General features: G+C 38.3%; 1 protein-coding gene and 1 pseudogene across 1 annotated transcript in view; both read left to right on the forward strand.

Moving 5' to 3' along the window:
• aff2 (ALF transcription elongation factor 2) overlaps positions 1-17,456 on the forward strand; it is a 233,952-nt gene that overhangs the window by 74,377 nt on the left and 142,119 nt on the right. The window lies entirely within an intron of this gene.
• On the forward strand, positions 10,093-10,238 carry LOC148359288 (U2 spliceosomal RNA; annotated as a pseudogene).

Raw genomic sequence — 17,456 nt, forward strand, 5'->3', positions numbered from 1 at the left:
CAGTGCAAATTAAGTGTAACCATAAACACATGTATTTTATACAAAGATTTATTGTATGTATAATCTCACTATATTATTATATTTCTAGTTAAAATGGGAACACTGTATCAATCCAACATCAATAGCATCAGCCCGATCCAAGTACTACAGTATCGTTAATATCCACATTTGGATCGATCTGCATACTTATCAACTTGTACGGGTTCCCAGTATTTTATATTTGTTTTGATAATTTCAAATTGTTCCGTCTGCATAACAATTTCATACATGAAACATTAAAAAAAAAAAAGAGAAACGATCTCGTTCCATTTTTAGTTCTAATCCGGATCTTATCGGTCACTGGTAGTAGAGGACAACGCCATTAAAGATTAAATATATTGTCTTGGTATTCTCGATAGTCAGTCTTGCTAAGAGTAAATAAATGCCAGTATATGTTTGTAAGGGTTATTATAGCTTAATAAGGAGGATTTACAATGAGTAATAAGAGGAGTGATTGGCGCGAGTTGACAGCTACGAGATGGAGGGACTGTTGTTAAAACGTAAGTACTTACTCTGCACTTAAAATTACAGTTACTGTAACTTTAAATGAACCAACACACAAAACGCGCATTTTTTTGTTGTTGCCTGTCATAGTCTAGGTGGACGAGCCAATCCTGTCTGTAAGCGGTCCAAAGTGTTGAGCGGTCTCGAGGGGTAGCTTCTGGGACTGCTCATGACCTGGGTTTTCCTTTATACTGCAAGCAAAATTTTTGTTACAAATATAATTCGTATATTGAAATTTCACGTGTTAAGATAAGATCTTCTCGTATAAAGATCTACTACTGTACTTCACTGTGGATAGCCGTTGTGGTGCATCCTCCTCATCTCTGTGGGTTCAGGAATGCCCGCTGATATTTCTCTCTGATGTCTAATGCCTTCAGAACGCACACACAAAACCAGAAAACACACGGACAAAAATGTGTCGTTGAAGTGACACTTCAAACAAAGCTTTTGTCTGCTGCCTGACAGCTATTCCTCTTTCCTCCCCCTCTCATTATCCTTCCTCACTCCTCCCTGTCATTCCAAAGCACTCCTACAAGCCGTGCAGACACCCCCTTACCCGCCGTGGCGCGAACACACACACAGCGAGCACATTCCTGGCTTTAGGCTTAATTGAGCCGCTCGGCTTAATGCGGGCGGAATAAAACGCGCAGACTCAAAGTATGAAGGGCTTTGCTTTACGCTACTTGAGAGAAAGCTATAACAATCAGGTGCATTTCGTTTGGTTTGAGCGCAGAATGGATTAAGAAAAAGGATTTGTTTTAAAAAAAAAGTTCAGAATCGCTTGTTGAAAGGCCGACTCAAGAGGCCACTTCTAAAACGGTAAAAGTCAATGTTTATACACCCGTTTATACACAAAAAACGTTGAAAAGATGTTGAAGATAAGCCAAGTTTTATCTAAAACAGTGTTTCTCGACTGGCAGGTCAGGACCCAAAAGTGACTTATGGGCCTTTCCCTTGGCAAAATAATGCTAAGAAGAACAAAAAAAAAACATAGGGTCAATTACACTCCTTAACAGTTGATGGTGATAATGACCTATAGTGAATTTGTTTTATTCATTTTTTCTGCCCATAATGATGTTTCCCAAGAAAACTAGTGATAAGCTGAAAGAAAAGTTGAAAACAGGGACAACAGTGATTGCGTAGAAGAAGTAAATGATTGCAAAATATGTAAATGGTTTATGAGTGTCTGCCATTGAAGCACTTCTGGAAGTTACAGGAAATGGTTGGAAATGTTGTATTTTTAGCTTTTTATCAAAATATGAATGTTTATTTTCTACATTATTTATTAGTCATTGATGTTTAGGTACATGTTGAATTGATTTTCTGGGTACAAATGTATTTTAGTATATGGCTATTTCAAAATTATGACTCACAACACATGGCAAGCTTTCTCTCCTGGCTTTGATCTCTTTGATCTCCGGCAAAACTAACATAAAAGGCGACAGAAACAAAATGAAAATAAATCCAAATAGCTTGCCAACATCATTTTTGCCGTTCCATGTATTCCGTTACTCCCCAAGCCTGCACAAAATGTAGTAATTGTATTTATTTTGTCTTTTATTAGCATATTTGGTATTGGAGTAATCCAAAAGTAATTGAAAGTAATCCAGTTAAAGTAACCCTACCCAACCCTGTATATATATATATATATATATATATATATATATATATGTATATATATATATATATATATATATATATATATATATATATATATATATATATATATATATATATATATATATATATATATATATATATATATATACAGTTCAATGTACCCTAATATTGCAGAGTAAGAGTACCGTTTCTTCTTCACAAGTCTACTCAAGTAAAAGTATAGTGATTTAAAAATAATCCTATAAGTACAAATTGTACAAAAACTTACTCAAGTAAATATAATAGAGTAAATGTAACTAGTTACTACCCACCTCTCAATTGAGGTGACACAAATCAGCTTGTCAGCAAGCTGGAAAGAGCTTATTAATGATTCTGGTGATTGGAATCATTTGTATTAGAGCAGATGAACCTCCAAAATCATGCAAAACATGTGGCCCTTAAAGACTGGAAGGCCCACATCTGATCCAAATGAAGTCTTTATTTAGTTGAAAAAAAGTTTGAAAAACGTCTTTTTCAAAAGTTAAAAAGACTTTGAAAATAAGCCTGGTTTCCTCTAAAACATGTGAAGGTCATGGGCCGGGGGCCACATCCAGCCCTCAGAGAAGGTTTTCTTTGGCCCCTGAAATTATATTGTTTCACAATTGTATCATAAAAAAGGGTTAATTGTGTATTTTATCCACTGTACGCTACTTTATTGTAGCCTTTTAGTCGATTCTCAAACATAAATTTATTAGGAGCTGTCGGAGCTAAAGTCAGGGTGATTTGGGACCAAATCGAGTTTTCCAAAAGAAAGTCGGATTAAAAACATTCCAATGTCCTCAAATACATTTTTTCCCAGCATAAAATAAGTTACGAAAGTAAAGTAAACAGTATTAAAATTAGTAAGAAAAAAAATGTGTTGTAATTCAGAAATAAGTAATAAAGAACATTTTCTACACAAAATAAGATCTAAAAAAAGGATCATGTGATATCAAATCAATCTTACTTTACATTTTAATATCAAGGCTGGGGCCTCAAACTGTCATCCTGCAAATCGCCTGCAGACCCTTGCTTTTGTGAGCGTTAGGAAATTGCTTCAATTTGTTTTTTTTAGGTCATTTTAGCGTACTTTACTATAAAACAATAGACTGATGTTGCCTGCTTTTTCCGTTTACAGCTCATGTAATGCTGAATTTTCTATCAAGGAAATTCCTCTTTTTCTGACTTGAAAACTTATCATTGCTTTATTCATTTGATCGTATTGGAATATATTTGTTCCCTTTTCAGTCATTTCAATTAGGCTCATTGGACACTTTATGTCATCAAAGAAATAAAAATAAACCCAGCCCTGCCCCTGTAGCTTAATTTTTTTTTGCTTGGCCCTTCCATTCGCTTGACTGACGCCCCTGGCCTGAAAGAAGTCCTTGTTTTGTTGAAATCCATCCATCCATCTTCTGAACCTCTTATCCTCAGTAGGGTTGCAGGGGGTGCTTGAGACCCTCCCAGCTATCTTTGAGCCGTGGGCAGGGGACTCCCTGAACTGGTTGCCAGTCAGACGCAGGACATACAGAGACAGGGAAAAGATGCAAATTCCACACGGAGCTGGACTTGAACCCTGAACCTCTGCATTGTGGGGCTGCGCACTAACCACCCAGCCGCCATGCCGTGCTATTGTGTTGGAATATGAATGTTAAAAAAGGTGAGAGTTGGGAAAAATATTCATCCAATAAAGTCTTTATGGTTGGAAAATTTTCCTTTTCAGGACATTGAAAAGAACATTGAAACTAATTCAAGTTTCATCTCAAAGAGTCTTTATTAGGTAGAAATGCTCACGGTCGAAACGTTCGTCTCTAGCATGGAGCTTGGTCTTTATGTGTAATGCAGGTACTCTGACTTCCCTTTGCGTACTCAAACTGTACTTATTGCTCACCGAGGACTAAATGATCCGAAAGGCCTGGTCACACAGTCTTTCACGGGCGTATCGAGGCTGAATCACGGCAAGAAATTTCTGCCCGTGAAGCAGACGCGGTGGAAAATTGGCTAAACCCGCTGTTAACCCGTGGTATGCCCGCGAAACAGACGCCGGCGACTGTTCCGCGTCCTTATCCCGGGTAACCGCGGCTGCATCGCGTTTGACCGTGCTTACACGCGGTACACACGCTAATGCACGTGATAACACCGCGATACAGGCGCAGAACAAACGTGCTATGACCGTGCTCCAACCGCGATTACCCGCTAAAATTTCGCGTCCTACCCGCGTGTAACCACGTCTTGGCCGCGGCCGTAGCACGTCCTAGCATGTTCGTACCGCGTCTTCACCTCGTGTGTACCACGTGTGCCGCCCGCGGTTACCTCTGGTCTAAATTTTTGAGCAGCGCAAAACTTTTTCGCGTGGCCAACCGCGTGTGAATTTCTTACCGCGTGTAAAGCACTGCTGTATCGCGTCTGTATCGCGATCTCAAAGCGTCCAACAGCGTCTGCTTCACGAGCAGAAATTTCTGGCCGTGATTCAGCCTCGATACGCCCGTGAAAGGCTGTGTGACCGGGCCTTTAGATAGGTTTGGATTCCAACATTTACCCCACAGTCACCTGGTACTTGCTCTATCTCACCCGAGACTTGCACGAGGGCAAAATATAAAGAGAGGTGAAGATGGTCGAAGTACTGTGCTTGTGCTTATTCGCTATTTCACAAGGCCACTGCACATATGTTGCCGTGACACCAGAAAGAGATGGACAAGAAAGCTGACAAACGCGTCAGGACTTCCCTCTCAGCGATTTGACCTTGTAATATGTGACCTTGTGTTCTGTCAGGGCTCTGCCTTGTCGCGTATGAATCATAACGATTACCTCCTGAAGTGAGTGTTGTGTCGACCGCTACTCACTAGCGATTTGATGGTTTGGAGAATAGTGGACCAGTGAACTCTTTTTTTTCTTCTTATTTTCAACAACCATTTTGGAGTATTTTTATCTGAACTTGGAAAATAAATTGTTGCAGTGCAAATAAATGTGTAATATGTGTCCGATTCATTTTAAGATTTATAGACCAGTGTTGGGTGCAAACAGTAATTAGTTTGTTTACTAGTTACATAATCTAAAAAGCAATTCAGTTACCTCCCAGATTCCATTTTGTTTCTGGGCTACAAACCACTCGAACATCTCTTTCTCGATTTCTGGGTACTGTCCAAGACATTTTCCTTCGGCATGACGTATTGAAAAAATAATTTTACAAATAAAAATACCAAACAGCACTTTACTATAAATTTTGTGCCCACATGTGATCCATTGATTCTCCATTGGTTTGTTGTTCCTGTCAGGACCAGAACGGAAACAGGACCTAATTGTGTTACATTTCTCACAGTTTTATTGTAAGAAAGGAAAGGGTTGCACTGACGATCCGGTGATCGTTGGGCGCAGGAAGCAGGTCGCTCTGAACGCGGAAGTGGGACTTCCGTGGCGAGCGATGGCGGTGTCCGGGACGGAAAAACAGAGACTGGAGAGCAAAAACGTGGTCAAGATCAACACGGGTCGTAGCCAGAGACAGACGGGAGCAAAAACGGGACAGGTGGGGGCCAGGGTCATAAAGGCTTGCCTGGTATTCACTGAGGTTCGCAGACGGACTGACAACGGGTGACAGAAAGGAGTGTGTTTAAATAGTGACAGGGAGCCAATCATGACAGTTCCTTATGAAGTCACCCCCCAAATATTTCAAATATGGCGACACACAACCAAATATGTGCATTTAAACTGACCCCCTGATTTGGGTATTCTATTTTATAGATGTAAATGTGGCTTGGATGTCAGTATATATGGTAGGGAGAATTTCTACATGAGGAGAAATTTAGTGTCCTGGTAAATAATTGTATTTAGTTGTACCTTGTTGATAAATATAAACATGCACGCCCCCCAGAGGTTGTTATTGACAGATTGTGGTTTGTATGTGAAGATGTGAATGATGCTGGAGTATTTAGCCATCAGAATACATAATTTATACATATAATGATTAGCATTTGGGAAATAGAAGAAAAATGGAGTTATGCACTATGTATTAAAGTCAGCAAAGTCACAAAACATAATTAATAGTGCGCTACAGTACTCGTTACTGTGAAAATTACGTTCTTTTGTGATGCATGTGTCCCAACACTATTAGAGACACTGCACCAACATGCGGTTTTATTCACAGGATTATGAAAGAGATTTTGGTTGGGAAGCAAGCTAGTCTGTGGCCTCTTCTTAGTTACGAAATAAACTTGTGGTAAAAGGTGATGATGGTAAATGAAAGTGTTTCTGCAAGCCTATGTTGAAGGTTTGGGTTTCAGCGGTTCCAAATTAACGGATGTAAAAAAGCAGTGATGAGGTCATGATGTTACTGCTTTGCCTCAAAGCGCTCACTAATGCGACACGTCTGACTTTTCTGACCACCAACTTTAAAAAGTCGGTGAGATTGCCGCTTGAACTTTGAGATAGAGCAAATGTTTTAAACAAGAAAAAAAGAACACATAGCAATAATACAGCATAAATTAAAGTTTATTTGGAGGTCTGGTTTTCAACCAGAGTGACTTCTGGACCTACCGGCCCACCCTAGTAACAAACTGTGACCCAAATAAAGAAAATATGTCCACTTCTCAAATGTATCCAGTTTAAGGATTGTGCAGTGTAAAGCAGAAATAATAAAATATATTCCCCCTTTTTTTCCAAAAACAAGATGACCAGCAAAACCAAAACAAAGTACTCATAAATACTTTTAGATAAGCAACCCCTAAAACTGCTTTACTAAAAACCTACTGAATGTAAGGGTATTATGTAATTGGGATTTTAAAAAATGTAATTGTATTCCGTTACAGAAAGAATGATATTATCAAATTACAGGTACATCTAGTTAACTTAAGGATTACTTTGCTGGATTCGAATCATATCTAAAAACATATTTATACATAATGCACCAATATGAAATGAAATGATCTGCATTTATATAGCGCTTTTCAAGTCAATGACTTCCCAAAGCGCTTTACATTGTGCTTCACATTTCCCAATAGCGGCCGTGATCTGTGCAGCCATGTAAGGCGCTAACCTGCTTATTGGGGGTATTGGGGGTTCAGTGTCTTACCCAAGGACACTTCGGCATGTAACACGGACAAGCCGGGATTCGAACTGGGATCCCTTAATCCTAAAACGATCGCTCTACCTCCTGAGCTACTGCCGCCCAATAGACTATTACATGGTTTCCAATCACTGACACAAGAGAGACAGAGAGAGAATAGGTTTATACAAGACGTACATGAGCGGTATCTGTTGCACAGATTACACAGATTGCATTTGCAGGTAAAAGCACTTTTCTTTTTGTCTGTATTTTATTTCTCCTTAACTGTAGCACTCAATTTGTTGAATTGGCACAAGCCTGCAGTTTGGTAGGACTGCTTACGTGAGCGTGTTGTGCGCTACTGATACATTCAGAGACATTTACAAAATTTGAGTGTCTTCTTTTTATATTTTGCATGTAATGCTATTTGACCACTGTTTTGTTTTGTTTTGTTTTACTTAGCCTAGTAAATCTGAATATTTTCAAGAGGTGTGGCAAACCCACTTCAAACAAGTAAAACATAAATTTGGACACAAGAGATTTTTTTTGATAAATTAAAAAATATTGGATTCTTACTGTTATTTGAATGTAAACTAAAACAGAGCATATCTTGTCCGCTATGTGAAAGAAAACATTTTGCTTTTGCTTGAAACTATGTGGTCATTACAAGCGATTCTTTTACAAGGTTACATTGTTAATTTATCCTAATCAAAATGCAGTACTTTTATTTATTTATTGTTATTTTGTCTTGTATTAGCATATTTAGTATCGGAGTAACCCTGTCATTATATTTGTTTATTTTAGATAATCAGAAAATGTATTGTCATTGTCAAAAAAACACAAAACATTGTTTGGTGCATCCAGTCATCCATTCACAAGTAATAGAAAATACAAAAAAAACCAACAACAATAAACTACTACTTACTTACTGCTAGAGACAGAATCACTATTGGCTATTGCACATGTGTGACTCTCCGAAGAGATTACATTCATGAAGTGATGCCTATTTCTCTTGGTAAAACGTGTCTGGCAACATCCATCCATCCATTATCTGCACTGCTTATTCTCAGTAGGGTCACTGGGGTGCTGGAGCCCATTCCAGCTGTCCTTGGGCTGTGGGCAGGGGACACCCTGAACTGGTTGCCAGCCAGTCACAGGGCACACAGAGACACACACAGAGGCACTCACTCATTCACACCTAGGGAAAATTTGGACCGGCCAACTAACCTGACATGCATGTTTTTGTAATGTGGGAGGTAACAGGAGTGCCCGGAGGAAGCCCACGCAGGCACGGGGAGAACAAGCAAACTCCACACGGGAAGGCTGCAATAGCTGCACTTGAACACTGAAACTAAACCGCAGAGCTGCGCGCCTACCACCCAGCCGCCCTGGCGTGTCAGGCAACAATAGTTGACAATTGATTTCATCATCGACTATTACTATTAGCGATTTCTGTTCACAACGTCAGGATGAATACCCCAAAATGTTTATTGTTAGTTTTATAGTGTCATAATTCATGTTCGTAAAAAAACATGTGTCCGACCAAAAGCCTGCATTGCATCCCATTGCTGCAGGCTCTGTTGACTCCATTGGGAAGCCTGAATGGAAAGTAGTCTCTTTTAATGGCTTGGCTAACACCTGTGCCTCTCCAACTGTGTCATATCATCCAATCTGCCCTGGAAAGAGCTCATCACGTCTGTGGGAAGCATTTAAACATAAAAGCCTCCATTTGCCCGTTTTTTTTTCTCCCATTCAAGCAAGCAACGCTGTCACTGTTCGCTGTAGTGACTGTTTTGCTTCAAAATCAGCCAATAAACCGACTCATTTTGCTAAATTATAAAGTACGTATTAACAAATCATAATTTTGAATTTGAGGATAAAGGCTGATATATTTACTAGAGCAGCGTTTCATCTCCAGAGGAACACTTTAATACGGTAACTACGCCATATCTGTGCAAAGGCTCATTGAGCTCAGATGGCACAAAAGAAGAAAAAACAACAACTTTGCTCCGAGTTTCTGGATGGCTTTAAATGAGTTGAAACGTATTTCAAGTAGTTGCCTTGAACTGTTCTGACAGTTCTCCCCAAAAGACACAAATACTGCATGAGTGCTCAGTGATGTGGACCAGCACACTCTTGGTGACATGTGCAGTTTCTGAATAACGTCGGAACACACTTCCAAGTGATGTTTTTGTGCAGCTTCTGTCTCGGAGCTTATACATTCAATGCTGAGACTGCCAAGTGTTAAATACAAACTTGACCTATTTTCAAATAATTTTAAAGAGAAATGGCAACAAATCTGAGACCAATTTTACAGGTACTATATCTTGCGGACTACAGTGTAAGGCACCCCTAAAAACTAAAAACCCTAAAAATTGGCCAATAATTAGAAAACCTGGTCACCTGATTTATATTGAAATACTGGTGGATAAGATTGCAAATGTATACAGTATTTGTTCATGTGCGTTACTAGACAAGGTGTTATGGTAAACTACTGTATCTGTTCAATAAATGATTAATTGAAAAACATCAATGACCAAAATAAAAAACCCAGGTCGCAGTGTTAAGAGCACTGAACCCTAACCAGTAAACCAACACTGGTACACAAAACCTCTAAAAATGCATTAGATTTGATCTCATTATCACACAATTTTTGTGATGCCTGTAATGAATGTTAGGGAATGGAGAAAAGATATAAAAAAAACGCAAAGTCAAATTCATGATCAGATACATCAAACAGTTGTTTCCCCTCACCGTACTCTTTTGCGTTTATTTCAGGACGACTTTCTCCATTCTTCAACATTTGTTCCCGGCACCTTGAGTGAAAACAGTGTTATAATAAGAAAAAACAATTACAATTTCATATGCAAAGTGTATCTCCAATGGTTAGATTTTGTTGTTCGCACCTATGAAGTCACTATCTTTGATTTTTGCATTTCGGAGATGGAATATGAGCTTGCTCTGTCCACTCCACGCATCGGCCCGGTATAGCAGTACCTCCGGGAACGGTGCATTCGCAATGATCGCAGCAAGGCTTTAGGGCTAGGACCTTAGCTTGGCCTTTTGGCTGAGAGTAAGTGTCCCGGCTCCTAGGCTTTGTAGCGTATTATGAACTGACCGATAACGGATAATGGACAATGAATAACGAAGATAGATCAATAACCCTTAAACCCCCCCCCCCCCCCCCCGCCACAATCCGGGCTCAATTCCTATTGCATGTAATATTTTCCGATTTAGCTACTTATTTTGTCTGATCAGTACTTGCACTAATACATATCGTAAGTGTATAACATTTGTAACAGAATTACATAATCATCACTTTGGATTACAATAAGTGCAAAATGTAGAGTTCTTTGAGCCGGTATAAAACTCTTTGTTATTACATACTCAGTCTTGTTATCAAGTTGTCCAAACTATATTATGTATTATTTTGGAACTCCTACTGGTAGAAAATAATTTAATTTTTATAAAAACAATATTTAATAATAATAAGCAAAATATACAGTACATGATTTATCATATAAACATGACTTTTATGAATACTTGTAGGTCAATGAATTTGCATCTATTTTACACCAGCCTCATATACAGAGAGCTCAAATCTTGCTGCTAATAAAATAAATAACATGAAAAGGTTGGGCAAATAAATGAGAATAAAATGGTGCAGTTTGGTCACTCTGAGTCTTTGTAGTTCTTACTACACCTTGTACTTTGTAGCACTCTTTTTCAGGCTCCTCTAATAGGGGCATCTAGTTGGCTAATATCACACATAGTAAAAATAAACTCACAATATTCATTCACCCATCCATTATCTGCACCACTTATCCTCAGTAGAGTCGCGGGGGTGCTGGAGCCAATCTCAGCTATCTTCGGGCAGTGGGCAGGGAACACCCTGAATTGGTTGCAAGCCAGTCGCAGGGCACACAGAGACGGATGTCTCTCGCTCATTCACACCTAGGAACAATTTGCACCGGACAATTAACCTGACATGCATGTTTTTGGAATGTTTTGAAACCGGAGTGCCCGGGGGAAACCCACACAAGCACGGGGAGAACATGCAAACTCCACACAGGAAGGATTGATCCCATGACTTCCGAACTGTGCCGCACAAGCGCTAACCACTGCGCTGCAGTGCTGTTTCTCACAATATTCATTTAACTCAAATTAACGATCAAGCTATTTCTTTCTATAACTCTTCAAAAATACATTATTACTTGTGCCACTTTGCCAATATCTTAATATAAGATGATGTGTGTCATATTGCTATTTAATAGTAATACACTTATGCTGCTTGTTTCCGTTTTTAATAATGGACACCTGCAAAGGAGTTTGCATCGGATGCCAGGGTTGATAGTTATTTTGACTATTATGTTGACATTATTGTCACTATTGGTTTATAATGTTGCTGTTCTTTTATATCCACACCCTTTAGGGTGGATCTGCTTCTTGTAACCCGGGTGATTTATTAAAAAGAGGGCTCAGAGGGGGATCTTTGTAACGGATTGGAATTTTCACATATTGACAATTTTATTACAGTCCTGACCTTTTCTCCTGTTCTCCTAAAAAATCATCAATGTCTTCTCGCCTTATTTTGAGTGTCTACTAAACTATAAACTTATCAATTAGCTATTTTTTGTCATTACTGCATTGTGAATTTTAATTATGGGCAATTAAAAAAAAATATATGTATTTAATATCACAATCATGATATGGGAAGCCATATTATGATTGTGATATTAGCGTACTGTTATATTTATATTGTCTTATTTTGAATACCTATTGATACATGAAAAGGCATAATATAATCATTGCATTAAGTATGAAGTCAACTCAGGTCAGGTCACATAATATGTATAGCCTATATTGATATATTTACGTATATAATCTCAAAGAGCTGCACTTTGTTGTGGTGGCATTAGCTCAGGAGGTCAGGTGCTCTTCCTGGGATCAAGAGGTCACAGGTTCAATTCCCGGCTCCTCCGTGTTATATGTCGAAGTGTCCTTGAGCAAGTCACTGAAACCCTAATGCCCCCGATAGCAGATATGGCTGACACTGCTATCGGTTAGTCAGTGTGTAAAAGGGAAAAGTATGAAGCACATTTAAAGCGCTTTGGGAGATTTTCATTGACCTGAAAAGCGCTGTATAAATGCAGACCATTTACAATTACAACAATCTGCTTTTAAGGATGACCAGGCTACATTGGATGTTGCATGGGAAACAATAGAGAAAAGTATTCAATTATGTCATGAAATGTCTAATCTCTATTTAACAACACCCACAATCTCGGCTGCTTCACTGACCTTGTTGACAATAAAGTGGAAACAGGCACTACGGTCAGATAAGTCGACGTGGCTTTATGTTTTTGGAACTCATAAAACATATAAATTGTTATCATTTCAAAAACTAGTGTTATTCATATTAGGGCGGTGTGTCGTCCCCATTGTTGGGGTAACTTGGGAATTTCTAAGGTGTCATTAGTTCTGAACAGTTTTAAAAGGTTTTGGAGCCACGTTTAATTCTGCCATCACGGCAGTGCTTTTTGAGGCGACACTCCCGTTTGTTTCTGCAAGACATAGCCAAGCCACAACAGTGTGGCTTTGTAGTCAAAGAATGCAAGTGCTAACCCGACGTGCTAGCAGCCCAAGTCTGGCTTCCATTAAAATTTGTGGTGCATTATAAACAAGTGAGATCCCGGACTGTTGAGCACCATGAGTTGCACATCAAGCGAGCATTCAACAGTATTCTGTTATTACTTATGTTTCAAACGGTCTAACTTCATTGGAATTGGACTCTTTTAAAACTGCAATCTGACTTAATGGCCTTACATTTTACAGGCCCAATGTTGTTGGTTAAAACGCCTGAAAATGGGCCGTGAATGTGCAAGACAAGGCAATAAGGCTGAGGTTGTCAAAGTGCATTTGTGTGTTTGTGTGTGAGTGAATGAAAAGAGTGTGTGCCAATAGTTATCAGGGGAGACCAGCATAGCTCTGTTGAGATTAAATTCCCAAAGCTTACTCTGGCTATCAGCGTTACTTCAGGACACAGACACACAAATACACATGCAGCACCCACTAAACTAACAAGAAAGCTGCCATGATTCAATTCATAAAAGTACAGTAAATAGATAAATACAGCAAATTACATAAATAGATAAATAAAGAAATAAAGAAATAAATAGAAAAAATAAACACATACATACATACATACATACATACATACATACATACATACATACATACATACATACATACATACATACATACATACATACATACATACATACATACATACATACATAAACAAGACGCCTGTTTACTAGAATTTAGAAATATGTAATTTCTCTATAAATCATATTTATTTGAACTAAAGTTTTCAAAACTTGAATGTTAACCATTTGACATAAAAGGGTTAGATTTGATCCTACACTCTATTTTTACGCGCAAAATACAATCCAGCTCTAGAATATAAAACAAAAAACAAACAACATGCGCTTGTTTGAAACTGGAAGTGGCTAATTTTTACCAAAGTGAAAATCGAATGCGATCACCGGAGCCGTTTAAAGCAGCAATAGACTAAAATACAAGTCTTCGAGTCAAGATCTTTTGTTGTTGCTTAAATCTGAAATAGCGTTACATTTGGGAAAAAAATCAATAGGCTTTTTTAAGGGAAGAAAAGCGACAGTCTTACTCATAAAGTGGCAGTGTTGGTGAGTATGTACGTGTAGAAATCAATGTAAAAATAAATACAGAGAAAAATGTTTCATTTACGTAAATGAACATACAAATTAATCAATTATCACATACATATATTAGATAATTCTGTTTATACATGGATTAGTGCATTTTGTCATTTACTTAGCCATTTGTTTGTTTCTATATTTATTTTATATTTCTATAGTGTTCTGTTGTCCATTTATCAATTTTCTGCACCGCTAATCCTTGATAGGGTCACGGGGGGTGCCGAAGCCCTTCCCAGCCATCTTCGGGGAGTGGGCAGGGGACACCTGAAACTGGTTGCCAAACAGCTGCGGGGACACGCCCTGTTGTATTTGTTGTATATGTTGTAATTTATTTTGTATTTTGTTGTGCATTTCTTGGTGTATTCTGTCATTTATTTTGTCATGTGTTTTGTCACAAAAAAATACTACTTACCAGGAGGGTTGCGGCGGTGCTGGAGCCCATCCCAGCTGTCTTTGGGCAATGGGCAAGGGACACCCTGAACTGGTTCAGTCGCAGGGCACACAGAGACAGACAAATCACTTGCTCAATCACACCTTGGGACAATTTGAACCGGCCAATTAACCTGACATGCATTTTTTTGGAATATGGGAGAAAACTGGAGTGCATGAAGGAAACCCAGGTAGAGGGAGAACATGCAAACCACACGAGGGGGCTGCAGTATCTGGACTCGAACCCTGAACTTCTGCACCATGGGGCTGCACACTGACCACCCATCCGCCATGGCGCCCTGCATATAAATATCGTTATTTATCTATTCATGCATGTATTTCTACACAAGGCAGGATTAGTCCTCCATAATTTGCAGGGTATCAATGTGTTGATGTTTTTAATTGGTGCTGCTAAATGTTATTGCACTTATTGGACTATTGTTACAATGCACTATTCCTTAATGCATTGCTATTATCATAACTTAGGCAGATTTTTCTAAGCACTATGTTGTTATTTATTTTGGCTTATACACCCTGGTAGTCATTTATCCTTTTTTTTATCTTCAAAGTCTCTGGAGTGCCATGTATTATCTTGTTGCATACAATGTTTCACAACATTAATATCAATGACAATAAAGACAGTTGTAATTCTAATTTCAGTGATTGAATACCGGATTGATCAAAAAACAAAAATTGTGTGCTTAGGCAAAAAAACAACCAAAAGAAAAAAAGAAACATGTTGAGAAAATTGCAATGTTAGTTTTAGTTAAAAAATCATTAAGAGAGCAAAACAAATGATGAGTTAGTTGTACTTTTGTCTGTGAAACTATAATAGGAGCAATAAAAGTGTCACAATATTTTTTGTGGAAATTATCATTTTTTCTTCATTGTTTTACATGTTTCTCAACAGCGTTGGAAAGGATAACATAGTCCTTTAACTACAAAAAACAAAATAAAAAACTACACTGAAAACAGACTTGCATAAACAAAGACAAAGTGACTTCACATACTTGTTTTCTATTTAATGGTGCAAACATAAACCCCTTTTCAGGGTTTTATATTCCCAGCTGTAACTTTAGGATTTCAGCTTGTCATTATGATAATATTACCAAAACCAAGGATGGAACAAATAATATAATGAAAGTTATGGTGAAAATAAAAGCCCAAAGTTTTGACAGAGAGTTCTGCCTAATGACGATGAATGACCTCATGCACTTAAATAGTGTCAAGTGGAAAGGAACAGTGATCTGTAATGTGGCCTGGAGAGAAATTGAGTCTCTTTGAACATAGCCAATACGTGTCAAGGCATTTTCACAATTGTTAAAGATGCAATACACCAAAGTGAACTAGTATGTCACAGGTATTGTTTGAGAATCGTAAGATTAGGAGTCTTGAAATTGGTTTTCCTCACAAATGTACCCCAATTTTAGCTAACCTGCATTGGCTCCCTGTTAGCTTAAGATATGATTTCAATGTTCTGTTGATAGTATACAAAATTATGCAAGGACTTGCCCCCTCATATCTTTCAGATCTAATTTCCCCCTATGTTCCGGTCCGGAGACTTCGCTCTGAAAACGCTAAAGTCTTGTGTAACTTCACACCAGCCTCCACCTCTTTAACCTGCTGCCCTTTGGCAGGCGCTACAGGTCCCTCAGAAGAAGTATTAATTGGCCCTGGGACAGTTTTCCCCAGGGACATCACCACCCTAAACAAGCACAAACGACTGTGAAAAAATATATATGAATATGAAGGCGTATAGATAGAAAAATGGGTCTTCACACAGTCTTATGTATTGACTTATATTGGAACTATGCTGCTGCTAAATGTTATTGTAATATTTTTCATTGCATTGTTATTAAAATTTAGGCAAAACTCAGAGCATTACCCTGTAAAGATTTTTGCTCATTTATCCAGAATTTAAAAAAAATATATCTTTTCCTCTTAAGTCTTTATTACGTGTTTATCCCGGAGTGCCATGCCTTATTAAAAAAAAAATCAATAAGATATGGATACCCATTTTTGTATACCATTTTCCAGTCATACCCAAATCCTGTCCCATCCCAATGTTGATTCAACAAGCAGTACCGTGAATAATTGTCACCTCCTTTATGTAAAAGAAATGCAGAATTCTCAACCTATGAGTATTTATAAAAAGTATTTGTTGGTAATGAATGAAAGTTTTTTTTTTGTTTACCACACAATGCCCCTTTAAACTGAAAGGTAATCTCTCTTTTTAGTTTTTTCAAAAATTGAATGCTTGGAATTGCTTGCAGTATTTTATTTTAGACAGGTGTCAAGTGTCTCGATAGTGGCCTTCCTCAGCTGACTCCTCATACTCGGCTGTAAAATTACAATATTCTCTTGATATAATGCGGCTCCCCTTTCACTGTCTTGTTGCTTTCTTTTTGTCGCATTATGTTTTGCATTCTGATTGGCTAATTAGTCCTTAAAAAGTGGGTATTGCTGATAGATAAATAAATGTTCACAGGTACAATATAAAGACCTGTAAAATGGGGGTTGCTATTTGGTTTTAATGTTAAAAATAGTATTTAAATGTATACTGATTGTAAAAAATAATAATAAACATTTATACTTCACTGATTTCGCCCTATACAGGTTCTGTTTAAAACGTGACCTCCTCAATAAAAAAGGGTTCACTGTGTTAGAAGTCAATGCATAAAATTGAACTGTTTTGTTTTGTTTATACTTTGCCGAATTACTGTGACTGATTTTGTGCAAATCTTCACCGGTTACTATTATTGTGGAGATGAACAGATCCCTTGTGTTGGGGTTCACACTTGATATTTGTGTCACCTGACGTAGTGAACCATCACTTATCAGTATGTACAGACAGACGATGAACCCGCTTGTCGCCTTCACACACAACTGTCAATCATTTTCCTGGAATTCCCTTTGCTCTCGGTTGCTTTTTCGTCTCACCCCACTCCCCCATCCTCTTGCGTCTACTCAGTCTTTCATCATTCTGTTATTTTCTTTCCTTTTTAAGAAGCAGTCGGTTACCCTGTAAGTGTTTTTCTACCCCCCCTCCCATGGGCCTCTACGACCCC

The sequence above is a fragment of the Urocampus carinirostris genome, chromosome 9 (genome assembly GCF_059441175.1).
Source record: "Urocampus carinirostris isolate Australia breed hairy pipefish chromosome 9, RoL_Ucar_1.0, whole genome shotgun sequence".
In the NCBI taxonomy this organism is placed as follows: domain Eukaryota; kingdom Metazoa; phylum Chordata; class Actinopteri; order Syngnathiformes; family Syngnathidae; genus Urocampus; species Urocampus carinirostris.